At 51.5% G+C, this 14,727-nt stretch overlaps 1 protein-coding gene and 1 pseudogene across 1 annotated transcript in view; one reads left to right on the top strand and one right to left on the bottom strand.

The window, feature by feature from the left end:
* The window catches only part of LOC119248645 (cytochrome P450 2G1-like), a 343,966-nt gene that overhangs the window by 245,072 nt on the left and 84,167 nt on the right, over positions 1-14,727 (bottom strand). The window lies entirely within an intron of this gene.
* LOC119250432 (cytochrome P450 2A13-like) lies at positions 8,039-13,555 on the top strand (annotated as a pseudogene).

Genomic DNA, 14,727 nt, shown 5'->3' with positions numbered 1-14,727 from the left:
TTACATACACTTTCAGTTTCCACAAGGTTCTGGGGTAGGTTCGCACTGGCAGCTACACATGGTCAGATAGAACGAGGCTACATGCCAAGAGGTGAGTCAGAAAGTTGCTTACCCAGGGTGAGTAAGGGGTCAGTATCATTGGACACCCCAGGTCCATGCCGCCTCATGCGGTTAATGCTCTAAGATTCATGTCAGGGACTGAACTGCATACCAGGAACTGAGCTAAAGGTTGTTACTAAGGTCCCCAGGCTGCTTATACCAGGTCGCCAGGCTTCATGATAAGCAGCCCAAACCAGAAGGTAACATATCTGCCTGGTCATTATCAGCAGGGAAAACAAGCACAGATAAATCCAAGCATAATGTTAAAGGAAATAATGTTTCTCTTAAGAACAAGCTTCAGCTATAAAGTATTACAACAATCCTCTTGGTTGAATGATTAAAGTTTTCTTCTTGAGAAACTGTTCTCTAATGTTGACATTTGAATGATGATAAGTATGAAATACCCCAGGGGCCTCCCTAGTGGCCTAGGGGTTAAATATCAACACTATCACAGCTATGGTCTGAGTTGATCCCTGGCCAGGGAGCTGACCCACACAGCGCAGCAGACCTCTCGGTCTCGCCCTCTGCTCCCCTCAGCAGTGTATTTCAGTAGATCCGCCTATTCTGCTCCCTGCTCAGTCTTTGGTGAATCCTCTCACCTCTGCACCTCTGGCCTCCACCCCAGCTCTTGTACGCATAAATAAATAAATCTTTAAATAAAAAAGATCTTAACAAAACAAAAAAATAATGTTTTAAGTCAGATAGTTGAGAAGGGGAGATGATGCCTCAGTGAGAATGAAAGAACTAAAACTAAGAATCTGAACGGACCTCATAAAGAGAACACTGAGTGAAGAAGAGAGACACAGAGAAGGCAGACAGTGCTGCATTTATACCAAGCAGAAAAGCCTCAAGACTAACCTATGCAGTGGGAAGCCGAGGTGATGCTTGTGTTGCAGCAGCAGTAATAGGCAGAAGTAAAGCAGGTTTTGAGAACCTGCAGTATTTTCTTGACCTGGGTAGTAATTATTTGGATATGTTTGGATTACCAAATTCCACTGAGCTGTACACTGTGACCCATGTAATTCTCCGTATTTATATCACTCTTCAATTAAAATTCAAATGCAAGGAATTCTTTTTGTTTTAATTGACCTATCACAGGTTCCTGCAGTAACCTATCACAGGTTTACGATTCAGCGGAATAAGCACACACCTCCTCATGTGATGTCACCACAAGTAAGGGGGAGATTCCCCACCCACTTACACCCAGACACTGGGCCCCCTCCTCTCTTTGTTCCTGCCCTACCCTACCCCTCGAGTAGCCTCAATTCTGCAGCTGTATTTCTAGCCGATATTTGCATTTAATTTTGTCAGTTCCTTTGTTCTGTTTCCCTATATTCCACATGAGTGAAATCATCCACTATTTGTCTCTGGCTTACTTCACTTAGCCCCATCCCTTCCAGTTCCTTCCACATTGTAACAAAAGGCAAGAGTGCACCTTTTTTATTGGTAGCTGAGTAGTATTCTGTCAAGGAAATGTGCCACATCTTAATCCACTCACCTGTCATTGAGCACTTAGGTTGTTTCCATCACTTGGCAATCATAAACAGTGAAACAGTTCTTAAAGAAAATAAGTATCTTGTTTATAATTCCAAACCAATTGAGAAGAACATAGAGGAATAAAGAAAACGTCTTCAATACAATAGTAGACACCAAACTAAGGGTAACGACAAAAAAAGATGTCGAAAATTAAAAGGATAAAAATAGATAGAAATAAATCCAATCACACCCGTTTCAAAATAAATGTAATCAATGAAACTCACAGATTGAAATAAAAAAAAACCTCATGGAAGAATCCTTGTATAAGAGATTTACCCAAAACATAAGCTACGGGAAAGCTCAAGGCACAAGAACAGAAGAGATATACCAGCTAATGCTAACTAAGAGAAGGTGCTGTGTCTCTTGTGTAAACCACACTACACTGTGGTATCAAGTTTCAGTCGTTTGAACAGAATTTAAATGAACTGTTTACCAGGTACAGAGAACTGGTCATAGGGGCTAGGGGGATTGCTCTGGAAATGTAGGGGACAACTGGACACTAGAACCTACTACTAGTCGCTGCTCCCAGCTCCAGGACATGTTTTCAGCTGAAGCCTGGGCAATGCTGAAAGGAGCAAAAGTCAAGTACCTGAGCCACCCGGTGGCACAAGGGATTAAGCACAGCACTGGGAAGCTACCCACAGCATGTGCAGCAGGAGTTCGATCCCCAGCTGGCCAGGAGCTACCCACATGGAGCAGCAGACCTCTCCTGTCTCCCTGCTGCACCCCTTGACAGTGTATTTCAGTAGATTCACCTGCTCCCCACTCTGTCTCTGATGAATCCTCCCACTGCCCAACCCCACACCTCTGGCCTACACCCAGTTCTTGTATGCATAAATAAATGAAATAAGGGGCCTCTTCAGCGGCACAGGAATTTTGAGCGTGCGCTGTGAAGCTGTCCACAGCCCTTTCAGCGCAGTTGATACCTGGCCGGCCAGGGAGATTCCCACATGCCAAACAGGCCTCTCCTGCCGCCCGCTGCTCCCCTCAGCAGTGTACTTCGGTCCTTCTGCCTGCTCTGCTCCCCGCTCTGGCTCTGGTGAATTCTCTCACCCTCCCGTGCTTCTGACTGTACCCAGTACTTGTATAAATAAATAAATAAATCTTAAAAAATAAATAAATCTCAAAAAACAAAGGATAATTAACTTTAAAAAATAAACAAATAAATAATTTTTTTTTTTAAAAAGTAACCAAATGAGAATTAGAGCTGCCTTTCATCTCTATCTCCAGCCCATGGTCCTCCCTGTCCTCTCTCACCAGGATGCCGACAGAAGCCACTTCTACCTCTCTTGACCTGTAGTTGCATCTCCAATAGACAGAAGAACATTTCTGAACACCAAATAGATCACTTTGTTCCGCTGCTGAAAATTCTCCGTGCCTCTCCACTGCCTTGGCACAGATTCCAAGCTACCGGCTAGTCTCACCAAACTGGCTCCCCTGCTGGGCAGCCTCATCACTGACCTCTGTGCCCAGCACTCAGCAGCCCTCCCTGGCCTCAGACCTTTCTGTGTGATGATTCCTTTGCCTGGAGCTCGCCCTCCCTAAAAATGCTCCCAGTCCCCCACAAGACAAGGCTACTTAGTCCCCGAATGGCTTACCCTGCACCCACAAGCTTGCTTCAGGTGCCATCTCTGGGCTCCGATGCACATTTGTGTCGCTTTCCCATCCCCATGCCAGCCATGAGGCCCCTGCCTGTGCCCCCCCTCCTTCCATGACGATCTGCCTCTGCCCCATCCCAGTTCTGTGGCCCTGCCTGCCCCCCACCCCCACCCCACATGGTCCACTCTGAGCTGTCACTGGCCCTTGACTGTTCCATCTCCTCCTCTGGGGTGAGAGCCCCTTGAGGCCAGGGCCCCGCTATCTCACCTACTCTGTGTCCTCAGCACCCCAGCACGGGCTGGCAGGAAGGAGTGACTGTGAAATGTGCTGAATGGCTTAGGAGGCTGGGGTGACACCGTGGGAAAGAGAACTTTCTGAGAGGATATTTAAATAGCTTCAGTGGGAAGTGACCAACCTCAGAAAGCTCTTGGGCGCACCTGTCCTACTGAGGCTTTTTCTACTTACCTGACCTTAAAACTGAGGGAGGTAGATGCCCAGAAAAATAAGGGAACTACTTGTTTTGAAAAAAAGAAATAGGCCAGGTTCAGGGCACGAGCAGATCTCAGACACTCACGTGCATCCATCACAGCCCAGGTGACTCCCTACACCCGAGAACGCACATGAGAACACCCCCAAGCTCAGATACAGCACCAGCCATACCTGCACATATGCAGTCACACATCAGGTGGGGCACAGAAACAGCTGGACATCCCTCAACAGGTGTACCCCAAAGCACGCCCTCCCATCACCCACACACAGACCAGCGATTGATTGGGGTGCACTGTGTGCAGGGTGCACACCACGTGTGCACAAACAGTTGTGCATGCAAAGTCACGTGCAATGATGCACCAACACACGCTCCATGATGTGCCGAGTGAGTGCCCAACAGGTGGGTTCTTGTGTCCCAGCGACTGCGGAATAATCTCCACACTCCGGGCTGAAGCTCAGCAAGCTCAGGTTCCTTGCAACAGATTCCTGACAGCAGGAGGGGGTCCAAGGGAGGAGCCCAGGTTAGGAAGCTGGGTTTGCTTTTTATAGGGATTCTGGGAACTCTTCACCCATCTCAAAAGCTCCTGGAGGTTTTTCCTTCTGGGGTACTTTTCCTCTGCCCCCTGCCCCTCCACGGCCCTACTTTGTCTCCTCGCCACCTTCCTCATACCTAGAGGTGTGAGGTGACCACAAGCGCTGTTCTTTCTCTTCACCTCTCTTGTGGTTGCCAGCTCATGCCTTCCAACCCTCTGCCCAGACATACCAAGGGCCAATCCCAGCACCTGCCTTGGCCCACAAAACCCCTTCCTTCAAAGACAGATGTCATGCACGAATCTCTGCATCACATGGACATGCCAAAACATACATTACAGTCATACGCAGACACCCCAACACCCACCTAGCATGACACACCTGTACAGATGTGGAAACAAGGAGAAACACAAAAAGACAGCCAGGCGAACCTACTGGACTAAAATGACACAAATATCAAAGGCCCAGCGTGGACAGGGGAAGCCGACTTGCAAGAAAGAGTAAGAAAAAGCAGCAGAAACTAGGGGAGGGAGAGAGCGGTGGGCAAAGTCCTGCGTAGGGCTGCATGCCCATCCAGAACAAGCCCAGGGGCAAAGCCTAACCTACCCTTCTGCAGACACTGCCTAATCCACCATCTTTCCAGGAGGGCATCTAGAAGATCAGCTTCCTGGTCACGGCCCAGGAGGTGACACTCAACCTTGCTGAGGAAGGAATGGGAGGGATGTTCTTCTCTCTCTTCCTCCTTTTCTCCGAGGGAAAGCTTTCAGAACTTTAGACCAGAGAATGGAAAACCCAGAAGAGAGTATTTGAGAAAGCTTCTTGTCCAGCTCCCTCATGCCACAGATGAAGAACCAGCATAGCTGACATGAAACACTCACCGCTTCACAGGCATCTAGTGACTCCACAAAAAGAAACTAAGGTCATAAGGCCCCTTCAGGCTCAGAGAGGTGAATCCAAGGTCACACAACTCTGAGGGGGAAGGTCAGGACTCTGACGCATGTCTTAATCTTGCTCCTAACTAGGACTGTTGTCCAGATGGGAAACTGAGGCCCAGGGAGGAGAAAGGATTTTCCTGGGCTCATCACTCACTGCAGAAGCTGCCCCAGGCCCCGCAACCCGCACACATTCTGCCTTGGAAGGCAACACCAAGGTCAGAGGCTGACCTAGTGGCAAATCCTAGGGTCATCAACAAAGTTACACTCCACTTGGCCTCTGTCCCCAAGCACTTCTCCCAGGCTTGCCCCCTCGCCCGCTCCCTTGCCCCCCAAACAGCTCATAAACACTCCATGGCCTTCCTGGTGCCAACCTCACGGAGAAACAAGCTCCCCCAAAGCACTAGTTCATTCTTTTTAACAGCTGAGGCATATTCCAGCAAGGACAGACTCCACAATTTCTTAACCCATTTGTCTGTCATTGGTCACTTAGAATGATTCGGGTCTTGGCTTACTGTGAATAAAGCTAGGAACATGGGCATACACATGCTTTTCGAATTAGAGCCTACATGTTCTTTGGTAAATACCTTGTAGTGATGTTGCTGTATCACAGAATATTTCCTTTTTACTTTTTTTAAATGTCTTTCTCTATAGTGTTCTCCATAGAGGTAGCACCAAAACACAAAATACCTGCCTTTTGGAATGAACTGGATTGATCGTAGAGTAATGACAAGAGGTGAAATAAGGGGGCCTCCCTGGTGGCACAAGGTTAAAAACATAGCTATCAAGCTATTGGTAGCCAGTGCAGCTGGAGTTCAATCACGGGCCAGGGAGCTACCCACATGGTGCAGCAGACCTCTCCTGTCTCGCCCGCTGCTCCCCTCAGCAGTGAATTTCAGTAGATCTGCCTGTTCTGCTCCCCTCTCTAACTCTGGTGAATCCTCTCTCACACACACACACCCCTGCCCAGCTCTGGCCTAAACCACAGTTCTTCTATGTAAAAATAAAATTTTTTAAAAGATTTATTCATTCATTCATTCATTCACTTATACAAGCACTGGGTACAGTCAGAAGCACGGGAGGGTAAGAGAATTCACCAGAGCCAGAGAGGAGAAGACAACAGGCAGACTGACAAAGTACTCTGCTGAGGGGAGCAGTGGGTGGCAGGAGAGGTCTGCGCGCCATGTGGGACCCTTGCCCAGTGGCCGGGGTTCGAACCGGTGCTACAGAGGCTGTGGGCAGCTTCGCAACCCAGCTCAACCACTACGCCATCGGGGAGGCCCTGTAAAACGAAATTTTTTAAAATCTTTACAAAAACAAAAAGTAGTGACATAAGTCGTTAAGTGAGTCCATTCATTTGTGGGATGTAAATCACCAAACCACACAAAATGGCAAACCCCAGTGAAAATAATTCTCAGACTCTGTGAAAAATACACTGGTTGCCAGAGGGGACAGGAGCCGAGAGGAGGGAACAGGAAGGGACTAGGACCTGCCACAAGAGTTTGGTGGCAGGTGAGTGAAGCGTGTGCACGTATACAGAGGTCGGAAAGTGTATCCCAAAGTCACAGAGATGCAAACAACTAACAAATTAATAAAAATTGAGCAAGAAGAAAATAAACTTCCCCAACTCTACCCCCCTGCTTGACAAGGAGCAAGGGAGAAGAGAAGGGGACCCGGCTCGTGGGCTCCCCAGGTGCAGGGCTGAAGGGGAGTAGGGGGTGTTTACCGCCATACCTGCCAGACCTCTGCTAATCCTCCTTTCCTCCTCTTCCCAGCCTAAAACCAACAAACAACTTTCCTCTCTCTACTCTGCCCTCTGTTTCCCCCACTCCGGACTCACAGCTTCGCCGCCTGATGCCAGTCCCAGAACACCAACCTCACGACCCTTGGCACTTGGCCAAGTTTAGAGGTGGCATGGGGCAGGGTGGTCCAGCGCTTATAGCCTGCCCAGACCTGGCCAGGGCCAATCCCAGCACCACACGGGGTCCATGTCAGACCCTGCTGGGACCAACCTCAGAGGTTAATTATAACCCTTGAGCCAGTTGGCATATTTTTCAGTACCAGATTGGTGGTGTTTATATTTCCCAAGTGCTTCTCAGGCCTTCTGCCAACTGACACCACAAGTTCTCCTTTCCTGTTATGTGGAATGTTCCACTCAATGTTGCCCTGGATTCTGCTCCTTTCCCAACCAGGGATGGGTAGTTCTGGGTTGCCTCTGAAGGGCTGAAAGGAATCTGGCATCAAAAGGCGACAGGTATTGACTCAAAAGCAGATCAAATCCCAGCATCAGGCCTTCAACGCTTGATCCCACACAGGGCTCCACGGACATTTCTCCTCCCAGGAACCAGACAGCCTACACACAGCAGGACTTTCTCACTCAAAGGCCCTCAAAGTCATTCCCTGGAATATCTCCTTCTAAGGCCTTTAAGCCTACAGCCCTCCCAGCCAAAGAGCCCCAACCTGTAGCTACCAAACCTGTCTCGTTCCACTACCCTTAAATCCAGTTCTCTGAATCTTCTGAGACTCCAAATCAAAGGTCAGAGTTTCCCGTGTGCAAATAGTCCAAAATCTTCCCTTCTGAAATGTAACCACTGCCCCCAAGTCCACAGCCCTGGGGCCACTTCCTGAGTCACAAATTTGGTCTTCAGCCCACTCCCGATCAATCTGCCCTAGGGGCCCCTCTTCCTCCCTTGTTGGCTGTGTCCCAAAGTAGGCAGGGAGCCTGCTGTGCGTGTAGCTGGGAGGTGAAATGAGACAATTACATAATCAGGGCTGAAGTCCTCCCTTTCTCCCAGATAATATAAAGGCAGGCGCCCGGCCATCGCCACCTGACCATCTCACTCAGCGCCACCATGCTGGCCTCAGGGCTGCTGCTGGTGGCTTTGCTGGCCTGCCTGACCATAATGGTCGTGATGTCCATCTGGAAGCAGAGGAAGCTCTCGGGGAAGCTGCCCCCGGGGCCCACCCCACTGCCCTTCATCGGGAACTACCTGCAGTTGAATACCAAGCAGATGTACAACTCTCTCATGAAGGTGTCATGTGGCGGGGAGATGGGGGGCTGGGAGGACTGTCAGGAAGCTGGGACTTTATGGCAGAGCATTGGCAAGACCCAAACAGAGCCTCAGAAAAGGGAGTTTGGGGGGCTCAGGGTCAGGGTCCTAGCTAGGAGAGACCAGCTTTTGGGATGTTCAATTCCTTGTCTGTCCAAAGGTAGGGGAGGGGGTACAGAGGGGGATGCCTCACAGAAACCCCATTGCGTTCACCTCCCTCAGTTCAGAGAGCGTTATGGCCCAGTGTTCACCGTGCACCTGGGAACCCGGAGGATCGTGGTGCTGTGCGGCCATGACGCCGTGAAGGAGGCCCTGGTGGACCAGGCTGAGGAATTCAGCGGACGGGGAGAGCAGGCCACCTTTGACTGGCTCTTCAAAGGCTATGGTGAGGGACCCGCGTGGGCGAGTGTGGTCAGACCCACTAATGGCCTCAGTTTCTCCAGTCCTCTTTGCACTCTCTCCTACTCAGGGCTGGCCGGCCCTACTCTGGTCTCCTCTGTTCCCCTGCTCAGGGCCGCCTCGCCTGTGTCCTCCTACCTTGCCCAGGGTTTCTGCATACAGACTCTGGTCCCCCTGACCTCCAGGAGCTCACCAGCTTCTGCTTTGGAATCCTGGTCCTCTATCTCTATGTGACTTGTTGGCTTTTTCTCCTCCCCAGCTTCTGTGCTTCTCCATGTTTCTCCCTGCCTTGTCTTAGAAACAGGCATCATTTCTGCCTGGAAATCCCCAGAGCTCCACTCGCCACCTCTGATCTTTCCCTCTCTTCACACCTCTCTGTGTGCATCTGACCTGGCACTCCTGGGTCTGTTCTCCCAACTTCTCTCCCTCCCTAGCTCCTCTCTAGACACACCAAACTGCTCCTCCTCTCCCCTCCCTCCTTCCTGCTGGACTCATCTTTCTCTCTCCTCTCGCCTTCCCTACCTTTCTATCTCCTTCCCCCTAACTCTTCCAACCCCTCATCTTCACCTCCTCTTCCCTCACCCTTCGTCCCCATGCACGGGCCTTTCTCTCAGAACCCCTCTGACCCACGCCCTCCCTCTCTGCTCACCTCCCTCCACATACCTGAGCCGGCCTCCTGGGCGCCCTCCGCGGTCCACGCTGCCCTTCCTGCCCTCAATGCTGCTGCCCCGCTGCCCACAGGCGTGGCATTCAGCAATGGCGAACGTGCCAAGCAGCTGAGGCGCTTCTCCATCGCCACACTACGGGACTTTGGCCTGGGCAAGCGCGGCATCGAGGAACGCATCCAGGAGGAGGCTGGCTACCTCATCGAGGGTCTCCGGGACACAAAAGGTGAGCAGGGGGCCCAGGACTTGGAGGAGGAAAATGCCCTGAGCAAGCGTGCACTGGGGACCAGGGGAGACACCCGGTGCTGGGGAGGCTGGTTAGTCCCTTGGGTGCTCTCCTGCAGTTCCCTGACCCGCATCAGACCCACATCCCTGTCTCTCCCGGACCCACTGCAGGTGCCTTCATCGATCCCACCTTCTTCCTGAGCCGAAGCGTCTCCAATGTCATCAGCTCCATTGTCTTCGGGGACCGCTTCGACTATGAGGACAAAGAGTTCCTGTCATTGCTGCATATGATGTCGGGAAGCTTCCAGTTCACAGCAACCTCCACCGGGCAGGTAACCCATGCCAGCCTGAGGCTCTACCATGCCCAGGCCACAACCTGTCAGCACTCCTGCAAGGGGAGCCAAGTGTCCCAGATCCCCACCCTGCTCCAGTCAGGGTTCCTATAAAGCAGCCCTCAGTGCAGATGCCAATACCTGGTCTCCCAGGACACCTGGATGGCTCAACAGGTGCCTTCACTGCCTCTCCCACAAGCAAAATCAGAATCTGAAGTCACCACCCCTGTCTACAAGTGACGCAGAGTTCCTGTCCCACTCACCTTAATATCTAACAGGTGCTCTCTGTTACATTTCTCACCTGAATTCCTTAACATCTCAGCAGGTGACCACTTCCTGAATATGTGAACCCCTGGTGCTACAACATCCATCCCACCAAAATTATTTAATAGCTACACAGAAACATCTCACACCAGTCCCTGGACTAACTGAACAAATGCCCCTCCCCAGCCCCTTAAATACCTGGACATCTGGACAGTACCCCAGCCAAGACCCCCAAGCACACACACACCTAGATAGATTGTTCTCCAAACACCCAAATAAGAGTCCCAAGCCCATTTAAACCCTACAGAGATGCCCTTAGGAACCCCATTTGTATATGACAGATTTCTCCCCCATTTGAACAAATGACCACCAGCTTCACTTTAATAACTGAACCACTTTACAGAGCCCCCAATCAAGATCCCCTAAATACTTAGACAGTTGTCTTTGGCTGAGCACCCCTGATGCCTAAACCTAAGTAACCCCTATCCAAACCAGGTCCACACAATATCTAGTGTCACCCTCCAACCTCCCCTGGCTATCCAAACTCCTACCTGTGGGCTCCATTAAGCCTCACCTGACTATCTGGAACCTGTATGTATGTCCCAAACCATCCCACCTAACTTCCTGGACAGGGGCGCTCACACCAGACTTGGGAAAAATGAGATATCTAGTCCTGACCGGCTCACAAAAACACTAAACACCGGGACAGTTGCCTTCACAACAGCACCTTCCTTGCCCAAGGGCAGGACCCACTCCCCACAGGTCCTGCCCAGTGACAGCACCACCCCCTCCTCTCTCCCACCCCCAGCTCTATGAGATGTTCTCCTCTGTGATGAAGCACCTGCCAGGGCCCCAGCAACAGGCCTTTAAGGAGCTGCAGGGGCTGGAGGACTTCATAGCCAAGAAGGTGGAGCGCAACCTGAGCACGCTGGACCCCAACTCCCCCGGGACTTCATCGACTCCTTCCTCATCCGCATGAAGGAGGTACACCCCAGGGCCAGAGCCTGCTGGGAGGGCTAAGCCAGGCAGGGGGCAGTCAGGCTGGGGGTGAGGACAGACAGATGCCCCAAGAAAGTCAGCCCCTATCATAAACAACGACATCAAAAAAGGAGAAACTGACAAGAAAGGGACAAATACTCAGCATTGCAAAGAGTGTGGGAAGAGCACTTTGGTCAGAGCCAGCAGCGTGGGCACTAACCTGAGACTAGCAGAAATAAGGTCCCTCTCCCACCTGTGCCTGGATCAGGAGGGGGGTGCCCAAGAAAATTCCATGAGAGCATGGGGGTGGGTTCAGCCTGAAGCCGTGTCTCCCTGCAGGAAGAGAAGAACCCCAACACCGAGTTCTTTATGAAGAACCTGGTGCTGACCACCCTGAACCTCTTCTTCGCGGGCACCGAGACTGTCAGCACCACCCTCCGCTACGGCTTCCTACTGCTCATGAAGCACCCAGATGTGGAGGGTAAGGCTGGGGGGGCAGGCAAGGAAGGGGGCCACAGACCCAAGTTTGCTGAGTCCACTGCAATGACCCCCCCTGCCTCTCTCATGACCTCTCTCATGACCTGCCTCTCCCACCTGTCCTGCTAGCCAGAGATGGGTAAAGTCCAGCTGACTTTGTTGCCCAGGCAATAGCCCGGGCTCACTGGCTCTTCAATATTGACAATATCTAAAGGGACTGACAAACAGCTCCTGTTCAGGGCCCACCCAGTGCACACTCCGCGCTCATGGAGACCACCCCCCACCCCAGCACCTCCCAGATTCTGGCATGGCCAACCAAAAAGGAACCCGAGCACACCATGTACATGGCCAACCTTTGCTTTCCACATCACGTGCAGATCGTGCATGCCATGACCAGGGTGTACATATCTGGATTATCCTGTCTACCCTGAGGACTCCTAGTTACCTAAACACACTCTGTCCCCTCCCCCAGCCAAGATTCATGAGGAGATTGACAGGGTGATTGGCAAGAACCGTCAGCCCAAGTATGAGGACCGAGCCAAGATGCCCTACACGGAGGCAGTGATCCATGAGATCCAAAGAGTCGCAGACATGATCCCCATGGGCCTGGCTCGCAGAGTCACCAAGGACACCAAGTTCCGGGACTTCATCTCCCCAAGGTGCTGCCCCGCCCAGCCCAGAGGGACCTCCCACCTGCCCCTGTGACCAGACCCCCTTCCCCTCAGAAATTCCCAGGTCCTGTCCTACCCCTTCAAACTAAGACTTCCCAAACCACCATGTCCCTTCAGCCTTGCTGCTCACAGCCCCTTGAATATGTATCGCCCCAGTTCCCCCCAAACATTCTGTCTTGGAGAAATGAACCTTCATATACCCCCCAGTGTCTCGGCTTCTGACACACCAACTACATATCCTGGGAGACACAGGACCCAAACTTCCCGTCTCAGGGACATGAATGTTATGGCCCTCAAAACTCCTCCCTCGCAGCCCCCCAACTCCCATGCCTCCCATTTCTCTTCATCATTCACATTCCCACAGCCCTCCCGTGTTTTCAGCACACACCTTCCCCACTCCACCTTATCAGAGCTCTTCCTCCTCCTTCCCCTCCCCACCAGGGCACAGAAGTGTTCCCTATGCTGGGTTCCGTGCTGAGGGACCCCAACTTCTTCTCCAAACCCTGGGAGTTCTACCCCCAACACTTCCTGGATGAGCGGGGGCAGTTTAAGAAGAGTGATGCTTTCGTGCCCTTCTCCATCGGTAAGACCCCTCAGCAGCTGCCCTGGCTCCTCTCACCACAGGGCCTCCTCCTCTCGGACCCCTTCTCTGAGGGGTACCCTGCTATGTTCCTCCACCTATCTACCTTGAAGCCATCCTGCTGCAGCCCCTTAACCACCAAGTACTGAGCCACAGGAAAGGCGGGGGCAGTAGTACCCACTTCACAGATGGGACAATTAAGGCTCAGGGAGTCACAGATTTGTCCAAGGTCACTGAAAGTCTTCAGATCCTTAAGATGGAGAGGACAGCACAGCAACCATATTTTAATGTGTGTTGAGGGGGAGGAGGAAATGCGGGATTTAAAGTTCCACTACTACATCCTCATGACTCACCCCCACCTCCTGTGCATGGGAAGGGAGGCTCAGAATGCATTCTCTGAAAGCCTCTCAAGCCCATACTCCAGTCCCTCCTGCCTGAGAGGATGCAGCTAGATATGGGAGTGGGCCAGCTGCAGCGCCACAGGTCTCATCTTCGGGCCCTCCTGCCTCTCCTCCTCAGGAAAGCGATACTGTTTCGGAGAAAGCCTGGCTAGAATGGAGCTCTTCCTCTACCTCACCAACATCTTGCAGAACTTCCGCTTCCAGTTCCCGCGGCCACCCCAGGACATCGACGTATCCCCCCAACACGTGGGCTTTGCCACCATCCCAAGAACCTACACCATGAGCTTCCAGCCTCGCTAATGGAGGGCTCTGCCCTGGCAGCACTGGTGGGAGGGGCCGCGGGTGGGCGGCATTTTGTGGGCGGGCCTGGGCGCGGCTAGTTGGAGGGCGGGGCTAAGTCAAGGTGGGCTGGGGGAGGAAGGGGCAGGTGCCTGGCAGGCCTAGGAGAAACAGCAGGCTCTGTCCGTTCACCTTGCTGGAAAGTCTTCCGAGATGGGATGGGAGAAAGGGAAACTTTACAGTATACGGTGAAGAAGAAAATGAATAACACACATTACTTATTGAACACATACTCTGTGTCAGCCCTACGCCAAAGTGTTACGCTCACTCCATTAATGCTCACAGACCTGGGCAGCTGTGTTCATGCCACTTTGCGGGGACAGAGCTGAGGCTCTGGAAGTGTAAGTCTCTATCTGAAGTTCCCCCAGATCACAAGTGACTGCTGAGCAAAGATGCGAACACAGGTTAGCCTAAGGAGGTCTTACATAATAAATCCTCAAAATGTAGCCATTTCTCCAGTTAAAAAGAAAATTTCGGGGCCTCCCTGGTGGTGCAATGGGTTAAGTGTCAGCAGTAAGAAGCTATCTGCACCAGGAAGGTGACCCACATGGCACAGCAGACTGTCTTGCCTGCTGCTCCCCTCAGCAGTGTATTTCAGCAGATCAGCCTGTTCTGTCCCACTCTGTCTCTGGTGAATTTCTCTCTCTCTCTCACACACACACACACACAACACACACACACACACACACACACACCCATACCGCTACCAATATCCCAGCTGTTGTATGCAAAAATACATAAAGTGAATCTTTCAAAAAAAGAATGAAAATAGAAGCAACAGTCTGGGAGAAATGTTTTGAAAGCACATACCTTACGTATGTGTCCAAACAATTAAAAAAAAAAATCTCTAGACTCCACAATGCAAGCCAAAGGTCAGGCAGGCTTTGCAGCAATGCCACATTAAGGTCTATTGAAAAAGGCTTTGTCTTCCAAAGGAATTAAAAGCTCTGCTGGGGAAAAAAGTGCATAAGAAAACATGAAGCAAATCCCAACTGAGTCTGGACAATTTCCAGAACTATCCATCCTATTCAGAATGTCAAGGTCAAGGAAGACAAAAGCTGAGAATCTCTTCTAGATGAAAGACAACTAAAGGCAAGACAGTTAAACAGAGGCACCATCCTGGCTAGAATCTCACTCGGCCCCTTGGGAGCAATTACTAC

Source organism: Talpa occidentalis, unplaced genomic scaffold (assembly GCF_014898055.3).
Source record: "Talpa occidentalis isolate TD23 unplaced genomic scaffold, MPIMG_talOcc4v2.1 talOcc4.17, whole genome shotgun sequence".
NCBI classification, from domain to species: domain Eukaryota; kingdom Metazoa; phylum Chordata; class Mammalia; order Eulipotyphla; family Talpidae; genus Talpa; species Talpa occidentalis.
This window is presented reverse-complemented; position numbering and strand designations above follow the sequence as displayed.